Source organism: Onychomys torridus, chromosome 1 (assembly GCF_903995425.1).
Source record: "Onychomys torridus chromosome 1, mOncTor1.1, whole genome shotgun sequence".
Classification (NCBI taxonomy): Eukaryota; Metazoa; Chordata; class Mammalia; order Rodentia; family Cricetidae; genus Onychomys; species Onychomys torridus.
Window position 1 is genome coordinate 74,391,186 of NC_050443.1, and position 11,605 is coordinate 74,402,790.

Sequence of the window (11,605 nt, forward strand, 5' to 3'; positions counted from 1 at the left end):
TGGCATTTGTCATTCAGAATGGCTTACTTAAAACTAAACCACAGTGCAGTGCATACAAATCATCTGCAGAAAACAGACTAATCCCAACAGTACACATTCTCTGTATTTTTATTTATTTATTTATTTATTACTTATTGGGGATGGCTATTAGTGCCCAGAACAGCTAAAGGACCACTATCCTTTACATGCAGCCAGGGCCATCCTCCATAAAGACGCATTTATTAAGCTTTGGGAAGAGATGGACAGTCTTTGAACGTGAGGTCACATTCCCTAAATAACTACATATAGATATCTGTTGCATATTCTGAGGTGAGTGGAGAAGTGTGTACTGAATTATCTGAATTGAAGACAGGGTTCTCAGCTTTTCATGAAAGTAGAGCATGTATAAAATGGTGGTCTAAAGTGGGAGGTTCCCTACCTCTAATTATAATCTCTAGTAAGTGGATAAGTACCACTTTGCTCAACATTTAGTGCCAAGTCAATGCTAGCATACAGGAAAGTGCATAACGGAGAATTCTAAATTCCCAGCACAGTCCAAACAAGTCCCATATCTACCCTAGTCAGTTAATTCATTCATTCATTCATTCTGCAAATGGTATTTAGCATTGAAGTTGATAAAATCAGCTGTAGCTGCTCTGACCCTTTTATTTCTCTGAGTCTATTCTATGCACTCATAGAATGATTTTTTGGGCTGATGGACAGGTAGGACAGAGGCAGGACCAGTCTAGCTGGTCTCTAACTGGGGCTGAGTGGGATGGTGAATGTCAACAGCCCAGACCTCCTCTTTCCACCAGAGAGAAGCACACTGAGCCGAGAATCTTGTCAAAGTAAGAACTCATTTAACTGCATCAGGAGTAGACTTATATAGGTTGGGGTGACAAGGAATGGGGTGAGGATAGTAGGCCAATGAGATGATGCCATCTCAGCAGTTACTAGGCAGAGGCGATTCTAGGTCATGTAGAGCTGAGTCACTCACATGCCCAAGTCATGTCAGAAGACAGGTCACTAAACTTGAGCTAGGCTCAGGCAGTTACACTAGGCCTCATGCCTGGGCCTTAAGGGGCCCTACAGTGATTAATATGGTATATCCTCCCTTGTAGAAGCTGGAAACAATAGTCCCAGATACAAGAAAGCCGAAATTAGGGTTGCTTGAGTTTGATCTAAGTTCATAGCCAGCCTAGACAACACGGTATTGGCTTCACTCAAAGGGGGAAAAAATTGCTAATGTATTTCCACCAAAATTAATGAGTTAAGAAACTTAGCAAAACAATTGATATTTTTGAATAGGTGTTGAACCATTTAGATACTAAATATTGGAAGATAGCTATAAATGGGGCCTGTGGCTTGAGAGTTATCATCTCTAGCTCCTGCCACCCTTTCCTCCTTCTCTTCCCTTCTTTTCTTTTCCTTCGTTTCTTCCTTTGTAGAAAGGAAGGAGTAGAAAGATAGAGGATATCTTCTGATGGTGCCTTGTTGCTGGAGTTGTCTGTAAATGTTCTAACTACGACTGCTAATTCCATCTCCATGCTGGAAAATGCTATGCAGATAGCAATATCCCAACAAGTCGACAAATTCTAGTAGCTGGTTTTCTTAGTGCTGGAAAAACTAACCATGAAGAGCTGCTATGCACTGACAGCTTGTTCTTTACCCAGGGTCAGGCTTGCTTTATGTTGTCTACTGGGTTTACTCACAGTGTGTACAAAGGGGCACCTGCCTTGTGATATTCCCTATTAATTAAAACCTAGGTATATTTCACAGCATGGCCAGAGGCAAGAGGATAGTCTCCTGCATTGTGTTGAACCTTCAGCAAGTAGAGTCCAGCAGAAAATGTACTCTCTGATGTTTGCTTCTTCCGTGACAGAAACATAACAGAAATGTCAATCATTTACTCCTGCAAATTCAGGGGCTACACAGCAGCTATTGGAGGTAGCCAATTAAGGTTAAAGAAATTAAATTCCAAGAAAAATATAATGTCCCTCAAGAAATAGCATTAATTAAGCCTTCAAATATTATCTGTTTTCTCTAAGAATCTATGAAGTATTAATGGGCAGATTTGTCTAAAGTCAGTAAGTGGTAGGGATTCTCTCTGCCCTTGATTTCACAAAGTAAACTAGTCAGTGACAGGCATTCACATGCATAGAGATACCTCTCTATGCTTCTCCTGCACTAGAATCATAAGCACATGCCACTACATCCAGGTGTTTACTTGTACATATGTGCTGAGGGTCAGACATGGGCCTTGTGTTGTCAAGGGGCACAGTTCAACCAATAGAGCTAAGCTATCGCCTAGGTCCTGGTACTGTCTTAATATTAAATTATTCATTCATGATGGTCTCTGACAAGGGTTAAAGGCAAGGCTCCTGGTACAAACACAATCCAAAATCATTTTATATTTCCAATTCCAGATACCGCTAGTTGATGAAATGTCCTGGTAAGAAATTTACATGTCAAACATTTAGATAAATTCTCAAAAATATGAGATATCTGGTCAGAATTGATTGAGTGCTTATCTGGAATAGACAAAACCCTAAGTCTGATTCCCCAGCACTGTAAACAACTGGACATAGTGACACATGCCTGTACTAGATACCAGAAGTCCAGGCAGGAGAATTACAAGTCCAAGGATAACTGCATCTACATGGTAAGCTCTAGGCCTAGACTACATAGGAAGCATTTCTCAAAAAGGTAGTACAATAGCATGTTACTATCCTCTATCTGGGCAGTTGTTGAGGGAAATTTTAAAGATTATTGTGAAAAACAAATTTAAACCGTACAAGGAGGTTTGAGCTTTTTCTGCAGTAATATTTAATGATGAGAATAATGGTAGAGGATCTGAAAACAAAGGAACTGGATCCATGTTCTCTATGTTCCACTGGACTGTGTGATGAGTGGCCAGATGAGTGCTGACTTCAACCAGGGTATCATAACAAAGACTCAAGTGAAACTAGCTACTACACTAACTTGCAGGATATTTCCAAATCTAGTTTGTAAGATTAGTGTCACTTGGAGAGACTCACAGAAAAAAATTTCTCTCATCTTTGTATAAATAGAATAGGAATGTGGCATTAATCCCTAAGAGCTCTCAACATAAGCCTCAGGAATATTTGACCCTGGACAAGTTACATGACTGCTCAGTCTCCAATTTTCTCTTCATTAAATGTACATGCTAACCATGGTGATATAGTATTATTGTGGGGAATAAGCAAACCAGTTTCATAAATGATATTTAATACTATGCAAGAAGCCATATCAGAGTTTACCATTACTACTGGCAATTTTTATTAAGTATAATTTGTTCCAGAGAAAGGGGACAGATTGCAATCAGTAACCTCCAAAGCTCTGTGAAGACTGCAAAAGGTAGAGCATGTCTCCCTGTGTTCTCTGCCAATGGGATCTCACAAGACAAAATTCTAGTCTACATTGACTCTGTTCAACACTGAGTCATGACACATTTTATATGTTGACCCTAAGGAAGCTCATTAGACTTTTTGTTTATTCAATCTGAAGATGAAGATAGAATCTACAGTCTCAAATTTGCAAAGCAAGCAGTCTAGCACTCAGCTCTATCCCCAGCCCACAGAAGTACATTAGTGTTTTGTAGTCATGGTTTCATTCATAGTGGTCATGTAGTGGCAGACCCAAATTCTAGATGTCTGAAAGGAAAGTACTGCTAGTAGTCTCAGGCTACAAACATTTGGGAGGAGGAAGCTGCAGTTCCCACTTTTAGCGCACACTCGTAAATCATTTCCAAACATTTACACATACACACACTGTCAACATTCAGACTGCATGTCCACTCATTTATCAGCTCTTTACACATTCACTCATGGCTGCCTTAGCTCCCCATACAGTCCAAAGTTTAAAGAAAACCCAGCCGTAATTCAGTATTCAACCTAATCTTTAATTCATTTTTTAGTGGAAGAGCCACCAGTTAAACAGCCCCAGCTTGCTATTCAGTTTATTTAACTGGCTCCCTGTCCTTCTGACCTGTCGGTGTTTGCAAATGGTGCTTTCTCTTGTTGACATTTTTATGATTCTCTAGAGATTGTAGTCACTGGGGATTTTTCTGCTGCAGTTCATTGGACCTAGGAAAATGCAGGCTTTTTAATCAACAGTCACTTGGGACTTTTAAAGTTAGTTTTAAGGCTTAGGTGTCTTGTCCAGTAGTAGGAGTTTCTTTTGTCCTTTATGTGCTTACTGTGTGATGGGCCTTAGGAGTACCCTCACTTTAGCATTCTTCCTTGAGTCCCATAACTGAACACAGAAAGCCTGCCTCACATACTTTGTTCTGATAAACTTTTGGCTCACAAGATGAATCAAATCAGCAGCATCCCCTGTGTCCACTGTGAGGAAGCATCCACCAGTGTCCTTCCAATCAGATGCTCCAGGTAGTGTTTGTTGCAGACAGACATGGATCATGTCTTTGAGTTATTCACTACCCTTGAAGTAAAAGAAGTATCTACTCCTCACACCTACATTCTATTTCAAGTCAAGTCAACTTTCTTCAACATATACTTTGTTCTTTTACATGTTTTCCAAGAAAATAAGTTCAAATGCCATTTTATTTGGTACAGTTCTGGTTGTGGGGAGGTCATAAGATTTGTACAGAATTATTGTTTTAGATATTCTGTTATTTATTACTGGTGATATTAACAGTTCAGTTCTGTGATCACATGCAAATGACATGCACTGAAGGGATTCTGGCAGCTGGAACCTGGCAGGCATGTCTCCTCTCTCCCATTCCCTCTGCTTTCTTAAAAACCATTAGATTACACTTCTAAAGCTAGCCACCAAGGTCTATTACTTCATTTGCCTGCTTCATCTTCCTGAAGCTGACTACCTAGGTCCAGCTATCAAAGTATTGAAGTTCTGCAATCAAAATCCCCTTTTACTCACCCAATTAACATGCCCAATTAAAATTAAATACCTCATCCTAACATGGGGTTTTCTCTTGTATCTTTATAAACTACCATTTTCCTATGTGCCATGTCTGTCTCTCCTCTATCCAGAGGCAGTCCTTTACCACCACCCCCAGGACAAATATACCTTCCTCCCCGCCTTGTTACCTTTCCCTTCTCCCTTCCCTTCTATCTCCTGTCTTAGTCCCTTATTTCCTGACCCCTGTCCCTCTGGGGCAAATAAATTTCCTTTGTGCTGAGAACTTGGTCTTGGGAGTCCTGTGCTGATACCAATCCTATCATGCACAAGATCAAGGCACTGTAATTGCCAGCATGGATAAGGGAGGGCTTACAAAGAGCAACTCTTAGCTGAGAATGATCAATTAATGGCTTTTTGAGGGACAGCATCAGTTTTCTTCAGAGATAAGGCCCCTTTGTAGGCTACCCATGCTTCAGTAGGTATACCTATGCCCACATACTGGAAGTACTAAGTGAACTCAGTGGGTTTAAAAAGAAAGCACATGATGCCTCCCCATGGGAGGCCTTGCCTTCTTGTGGGGGCAGAATGGGGGAGTTGGAGGGGGAGGCTGAGGGAATGGGAGGAGGGAAGAGGAGGGATCTTTGGTGTGTAAAATGAATGAAAAAATTTTCTTAATAAAAAAGAGAAGAATGAAAAATAAAAGTGAATAGAAACAAAAAAAAAGCACATGAAATTGAGACAAAAGTAGCAATATAGAGGAGTTGGTAATAAGGGGATATGGTATATTTAATCAAACCTCATTATAGGTATGATTGAAATTCTCAAACAGAAAAAAACACATTTTAAAAGATTATAACACCACCATTATTGATTAAGATTTAACTTATGGCATATGGATGGAATTTGGAGATGCATCCTGATTCTAAGAACTGTTGACTGTGCCTTTGGTTAAGGTGAAACTTTGGAGCTTATCCTTCTCCATGAACTGGTAGAGAGAATAAACCCTCATTCTAGGCATTAAAACAATTGCTATAGAGAAATTGTTTAGATTACACTGGAGAGCCAAATAGCTACAAAATAAGTTCTTGGGTGGGAAAGCAGAGTTCTTTCATAGCAGGGAGACAGCACATCTCTTCTGAAACAGGAAGATGAGCCACTGGGCAGGATATTATCCTCAACCTCAGCAAATACCCAATAGCCAAAATGCATCAAGTGGAAAAATCAGGGACTAGTGAGACCACACTGCCTGGGAAAGCTCCAGGTGACCATTTGTTTAGAGAATTGTCATTGCACTGGTGAGATCCTCTCTGTTTTTCTAAGAGAAATAAGGATTTTTATATAAAGTCTCCCTATTTAAAAATTTTGACTTAATTCTCCCTTGAGAAACATTGTATATTTATTTATTCATCAATTCCTTTCATGCCCAGTTAATTTGAGAGCTCAAACCAGAATATTGTAAATGTGACTGTGGATTGCAAAATGAAAATCAACCACCTCTGGGGTAGGAAGGCTGGGAGCAAAAGGACCCGTAAACAATTATCTCAATTCTATGTATTTTAGACTATTTTATTTCTAAAGGAGAGTAGGACATTCTTCATAGACCTCTCCCCAGTGTATTTGCAATCAGTTCAGCAAAACAAATATACAAGTAAACGTGCGTGTGCATGCGCGCGCGCACGCGCGCGCGCGCACACACACACACACACACACACACACACAGCCAGAGAGAGAGAGAGAGAGAGAGAGAGAGAGAGAGAGAGAGAGAGAGAGAGAGGGAGAGAGAGAGAGAGAGACTGAGACTGGTGTCAGAACTCTGAGAGAGCATGTATTTTGTAGAAATGTTGGAGTTGCTGTAAGCTATGTTGAGCTTGCTGACACAAGGGCTTCCTAGTTCCTTGATTTCTCCATTTGGATGAATGTGTGTCCTTTGCTATCATCAGGGGATGAATGCAGAATGGAACAGAAGAACTGAAGTCATTTAGATATGACACTATATTACAGTGTTTAAACAGCTCTGTTTACCTGTTGGTTACCATTTCTTTAGGGAAACATTTGATTTTACTCCCATCTGCTCTTTGCAAACATTATTTCTGAAAGTTAAAATGTAGAACATCAGGAAAATACTGCAATTTATAAACTTAAATTGGGGAATTACAAAAAAAATCAAAAAATTAAAAGGGATATTTTCATGATTAATAATCATTGCGTGCTCTGGTTGGTCTGATGGATCAAATCTACTACTTAGTGCCTTTGTATATTTATAAAATGCTAGGTTATAGATGTTCTCCACCCCACCCCCCCAAGACAGGGTTTCTCTGTGTAGCTTTGCGCCTTTCCTGGAACTCACTTTGGAGACCAGGCTGTCCTCGAACTCACAGAGATCTGCCCAGTTCTGTCTCCAGGGTGCTTGGATTAAAGGCATGTGCCACCACTCCCAGGCTATGTATTTCTTAACAATGTCTCCTGGGATTGCTGACAGCACATGCTGCTTGCCTTCCGGAGTTTGCCTTCCAGAGCTGGGTACCTGCCACAAAACATGCAAAGCTAAAGTAAAGTATGTGCTAGGCATAGCACTGGGTGAGGCTCTCTTCTGTGCTATGAAGGACTCATGAGAAGCATGTTTTAACTTACAGTTCATTTGTTTCACTTTTACTTTGAGATACCAGCACTTTGAATGGAAGAACAGTCTTATTAACATTCTTAACATTCTTAAGAAGGAATGTCTCAAGTCTGAAACAACTCAGTCCCCACATTAGGGGCGTTTCTGGCACATCTTCCTTACAGTGTGATTCATGAAGGTGTATTCCCCATGGATTTGATTAAAGATTAAATTGGGTTTCATTTGTAAGGCCCAGAGTCAGTTGGATAATGTGCACAGAATATGCTGGTTAGTTTTTGTCAATGTAGACCTACTTGGGAAAAGGGAGCCTCGGCTGAGGAATTGCCTCCCTCAGACTGCCCTGTGGGGATGTCTGTGGCACATTTTCTTGATCAGTAATTCATTTAGAAGGGCCAGGGCCTAGATGACTACGGGTGGTGGCATCGCTGAGCCTGTGGGCCTGGACTCTATAGGAAAAATAATTGAGCGAGCCCGCTGCTCAAACCAAAAGCAGCAGTCTTCTTCACAGTCTCTGCTTTAGTTCGTGCCTCAGTTTCCCTTGATGATGAACTGTCAGCAAAACAGAATGTCAGTATAATAAATTCTTTCCTCACCCTAGTTGATTGGTCATAGTGTTTATTAAATCAACAGAAGGCAAACCAGGACAAGAAGCCTTCAAGGACTGTTAATTGCTACAAGGATGAAGGTGACAATCATGGCAGAGAGAAGGAAGGATGTATTACAGACCTCTAGGTCAACATGGTTTACACACTTTTATCATACATTGACAAATTATAATTCTATAAATGTATGATATAAAAAGTTATATTATGACTTATGTACATGTGTAATGATCAAATTCAGGTGATTAACATTTCTGTTTTCATATACATTTGTCTTCTCTTTGTATTGCAACACATTGAGCAACTTTCTTCTAGTCCTTCATACATTATATAACAAGTCATTATGAGCTATACTCACCCACTGTGCTACAGAACACCAGACATTACTTCTCCTATTTGACTGCATGAGAGTATCTATTATCCAACCTCCTTTTCTGCACCCACTTTCTGGCTTCCAGAAACAGTCATTTTTTTTTTTACTGTCATTATTCAAATGATTTTTTAGATATTATTTATTAACTGTGAGCATGCGATTTTTTTCTTAGCATATCAAACTAAAGTCCTTGAAAGGAAAAAAAAAACTAGATGAGTATATTTAAGTAAAATTACTGTTACTCTAAAACCTACAAAGAGGATGGTTAGAAGGAAGAGAATTTGGGAGAAGAAAAATGACATCAATATATTATACATTAAATAACACTTGTATTTATGCAGCAAAATTTTATTATCAGTTACATCCTAATAGTGACCCCATGCCAGGAAGCATTGGGGTAAATAAGATATATGCCATCCTGTCCTTACATAGACACACATATCAGAAACCTGCTGGAGTAATCCAGCCTAAAGGTCACAGGAGAGGTAAACGGGACTATTTGTAGATTCTTGTCTGTCTGTACCCTTTACGTGATATTTTTGAAAGTTTATCTTTGCTGGTATTTAGGGAATCAAGCAAAGGTAGGTTCTTACATCTGTAGTTGAATTTGAGTGTTTGGGTTAGAAAAGAAGCTGAATTCAGCTGTTTCTCAGAAAATATTTTTTTTTAATTTATTATATTTGTGTTTTAATTTTACACATCAGCCATAGGTTCCTCTGTCCTCTCCCCTCCTGCCTCTGTTCCCACCTTCCCCCCAGCCCCTCCCCTCCATTCCCATATCCTTCAGGGCCAAGACTCCCCTGGGGATTCATTTAAACCCAATAACTGATGGAAGTGGATGCAGAGTTCCTCTTGGGGCTCCAGGAGTCCAATTGTCGAGAAAGTGGAGGGACTGTAAGAGTGTGAATTGTTGAGACCAACATTGGAAAAGCACAGGGACAAATAGCCAAACTAATGGAAAATCCATTTTTTTAAAAGGCTATGTTGAGATTTCTAGGAAGCTGCACTAGATATTCTTAACACACCTATAAAAACGGATACTCAGAGTCTACACACTCAAAGGAGAATGAATTGTCCAACTCTTAAAGGATACAAGTGAAATTTTTACAAATTCTCAAACAAGGTATCTGGGAGAACATGTTGCCTGAACTAAGAGTGGTCATTAGAAATAAGAAATGGGCTGTGATCATTTGATGGCAATAAAACAAATCAGAAATGAATCCCACTGCAAAAGACCAGTGAGAAGAAAACACTGGTTTCTGAAAATGTTCTCAAACGTATGTACATACAATGGTATGCATGAGTCTGAGAAAGAAGGGGGAAAAGAAAAATGGAAGAGACAGAGATGACCTTAAATAGTTTAAATAAGCTAGCCTGAACAAGCCAAACTCCTGGAGTCGTGGGGACATGTTCTATGGAATAGATATTTCATTGCTTTGCCATGTTTGCTGTACAGAGTTGAAAATATATGTGTGTATAATTACAATACTTACATAAATTAACTGTGGCTATTAGTACTAAGGAAAAGCTTTGTACAGGCATTATTCTAAATACTTCATTTTAATTTTGTTTCTATCACAAGAAACTTGCCAAGTGGATATTATTATTAGTCTCATTTTCTAGACTGGGAAACTGGGTCTCAAAAAAGTCAGTTAGTCTGTACAAAACTATATAATCATAAATGATGGAATTAAAATTCAGGCCCAAGTGGCCCAAAGCCATAGGTCCTAATAACAAATTGAACCTGAGGCTCAGGTATATTCTCCTGGAAGCTGTGGAGTATCAGTTAGAAGAATGTTCCCTGACATTGAGTTACCAAGACCTGAGGATACACAAAGTTTTTCAGATTGGTTATCAGGAAAATAGGAGTAAGTGGTTGCTTTAGGTCTTGTGGAGTGGGGTGAAAGGCTAGGACATGAAAACAGTTCATGTATGATGTCTTGATGGTGTTGAGAGTTGAATATGTGTCTTGTCTCTTCTTCCTTTCCAACTTTGTTCACTTTTATTGTTTGAGTGTCTCTTCAACTGAATCATCAAAGTGTAAATATACACTGCACACACAGCCACAGTGTGGAACAGCTTGACTAGAAGAAACAAGAGTACTGTTTAGAGTGATCCAGAAGTCTAAGAATTCTTCAGTGTTTTGTGTCTTTCCAGTCCATTAGTGATTGCATGCTGAGATGACTTGGGATGGACAATTAGCTAAACAGTTTAGTCATAATAGAAGGATGTTGTTGGAGGCAGAGTTCCATGTTTGTAACCCAAGCAAAAGCCATGGGTGAAGCACGTATGGAAATGTCTATTTGTATAGGTCTGTTAGCATAGAAAAGCACACCCTGGGAAATTGCAATCTCCTTTGATAGCAAAGGCAATGTTTTCATTGAAGTGCTCAGTGACTACTTACATACTTGTAAAGGTTTTCTTTTCTTTTTCTTCCCCCATGCAGAATGAGTTTTTCTCTTTATTATTTTCACAGCTGTCCATATCTTATCCCAACAGATGCTACTGGGACTTCCAAATTGGCCACAATTTGAGCCAGTGTAAATGGTGAGGGAGGGTGGAGGCTTAGAAACAACAGTTCCAATTCCCCAGAGCCGGGAAACACAAAGCCCATCTTGTTCCTGTGTTTTGTTCACAGTCATAATCACAGGCCTCTTCCACATGTGTAGATGGCTGCTCATTGTATGTATGAAAGAGCCCCAGTCAGGAGGACTGGAAGACAGTATATAGAGAGTGAATTGAAGACCTCTAAGCACATGTGCTGTGTCTTTCCCTATAGGTTTTGTTTGTTTTGTTTTGTTACTTTTACAACTTGATAAATTCATATTTTAATTAATGTTTATATTTTAAATTAAAATAGAATTACATCACTTTTCTCCTTCCCTTTTCTATATCCAGCTCCTCTCAATGTCCCTCTCTCCAATTATTTCCATGTCCTCTTCCCCAACTATTATTGTCACACCTATATTTATAACATATACAATTGCATTTTATTGTATAATACATATATGAGTGTGTAGGTATGCACAAATAAGTAAGTACAACTTCCTAGGTCTGTTTTGTTTGTTTATATATATATACATGGTTTCAGGGCTGACCGCTTTATATTGGACAAACAATTAGGGGGCTCAT